We start from the raw sequence: 2,538 nt of genomic DNA, 5'->3' as shown, positions 1-2,538 counted from the left end.
CTGGCTAGGGTGTCATCTTGGGCAAACCCTTTAGCACTCTGGTCTCAGATTTTTCACCCAGAAATTGAGAGTTTTGGACTAGAAGATCCCTATCTTCTTTCCAGCTCCAATGACTTCAAGTTGAGTAAAAAGTTGCAATACTGACATCATGATAGGACAATAGGGAAACAGGGAATTGACCCACACAGCAAAGTGGGGCATGAGATCAGCAGGGACAAAAACTCCATGACAACCATGGCACCAGAGAGCGAGTACCTGGCATGCTTTCTTTCTCTAATTGGCTTTTCTCCTTTCATCTCTGCTCTCGGCGGCACGTTTAAGAGGATCCCCACGTGAGACCATCTCTCTTGCTGTGAGTGGACAGCCAATTTTATGGTCAAACATGCCCATCTTGGAGTGTGATATGCCCACCTGAAAAATTCTGTAGGAAAAGAAATTGGCAAGAACTCTGTCTTCTTGGGGAAGCTGGGTCAAGGTCACAGGACAAGATTTGGAACAGTGGATTCTGTACCGTCTCAATATCCATGTAATTCTGCCAGTAAGGACACGCATGGAACAGAGTTTATGGTCCTCAGTCTCTCTCATTCTTTAACTCTTTCCTCTTCCTCACTTCCACATTCTGTACCTAAAGTTCCTCGTTGGACCCTCTTTCTCCTTACTCAATCTTCTGTAAAAAGAAAAACCTCAAACACAAAATTTCAGGTATTATTCTGGGGTGAGGGATGGGTATTGAATTCTTAAGGATGTGACCTTGAACACTGCTATCTTCTTTTTTTTTACCTGTAAAATGGGGATGTTGGAATGATCTATAGTCAAATATATGTTGTCTATAAAGCCTGAAAGAGGAATCAAAAATGATAATTTACTGAGTTTCAGAGGAATATCCTAAGATCAAAACCTGCTTGGGTATGTATCCCAGTTTTCTCCACCCCAAGGGCACTTTTAATTTAATGTTTGCCCTTCAGGGTTCTGTTTTCAAAATGCTAATGACTATCTTGATTCTGTTTAAATACATAGCTTTGATTTATGATCTCTGATTTATAGCAAGAGACACATTGAGTCTTAATGATACGACAGAGTACTCATATATTGTGCAATTAGAATTTCTGAAATACTTCAAAATTGCTCCCTGTTGTAATTTTTGGAGACCCTGGGATCTGAAGACACCGTCCTGGGCAACACAGATATCAGAGATATCCACTCCAAGCACAAGAAGTGTTGGTTTAAATATTCCTTGTAACCTTCTTGTGCATATATTGTTCTTTATTTAGCAATGTTTCTGGCTTTACCTGATTTTGTACCCTGCACAACTTTGCAAACTGACCATGTCCTTATTAGATTAGCACTGGACAGGATTTTGATCACCTACATTCATCTAGTAAAATCTTTAACCAATATTTACATCAATTACCTTTTCCTCTGCAAATTGTCTCAGGAGATGGTGAACATATGTAAGGAATTAATCAAAGAGAGTGAATGTATCCAGAGTTTTTTCTCTTTTTCTCTAGCTTATCAAATGTCAACAAGGTAAGTTTTCAGGATAAATTTTATCATGAATATGAAAAGCAATCCACAACTCCTTGTTCTTTACAGGAAATGGTAGATTACATAGAGTATATTTAATTATGTCTGCCTGTGTCACCAGAATGTAATACAAAAGTAAAGAGTTTTAGTGCAACCAATTGATCAACAATTTGACTTATTTTCACTGAATTGACCGGTTATATTGGTGTCTGGGGGATGCTATCTGTAAGAGCTCTTATATTTTGAAAATATTTCCATTAAATCTAACTCACCCTGGATAACATATCTGAGAAATTGTACTAGAGGGTTTTTTAAATTTTTAAATCTTTTTTTAATTTTTATTTTTATTTTAAGTTCTGGGGTACAAGTACACGATGTTCAGGTTTGCTACAAAGGTAAACGTGTGCCATGGTGGTTTGCTGCGCCTATCAACCCATCACCTAGGTATTAAGCCCAGCATGCATTAGCTATTTTTCCTAAGGCTCTCCCTCCTGCCACTCCACCCCCTGACAGGCCCCAGTGTGTGTTGTTCCTCTCCCTGTGTCCATGTGTTCTCCTAGTTCAGCTCCCACTTATAAATGAGAAGATACGGTGTTTGGTTTTCTGTTCCTGCACTAATTTGCTGAGGATAATGACTCTGCATTAGTTTACTGAGGATAATGGCTTCCAGCTCTATCCATGTCCCTGCAAAGGACATGATCCCATTCTTTTTATGGCTATTCTAAGAGTAAACAGAAAGATTTCTAAGTTAGTTAACTCATAATGGAAATAAAACAAAAATAAGATTCTCTTAGTTTGGCATTGAAACCTGAATGAAAGAACCATTTAATAATGAATGTGTTAAAGAGAAACTTGTTGAGTTCTGCAAATATTAGTATACACGATGCTTAGTATTAAGTAACCAAACATCTCTACTAATCTGTGTCCTGTATACAGTCAGCGTTCTCAGCTTGAGGGTACTTGGTGGTAATGGAAGAAAAAGCAGCATCAGGAATTGACAATCCAGCTGCATGG

The sequence above is a fragment of the Mandrillus leucophaeus genome, unplaced genomic scaffold (genome assembly GCF_000951045.1).
Source record: "Mandrillus leucophaeus isolate KB7577 unplaced genomic scaffold, Mleu.le_1.0 Scaffold842, whole genome shotgun sequence".
Classification (NCBI taxonomy): domain Eukaryota; kingdom Metazoa; phylum Chordata; class Mammalia; order Primates; family Cercopithecidae; genus Mandrillus; species Mandrillus leucophaeus.
The sequence above is the reverse complement of the archived record's forward strand: the minus strand, read 5'-3'. Positions refer to the sequence as shown.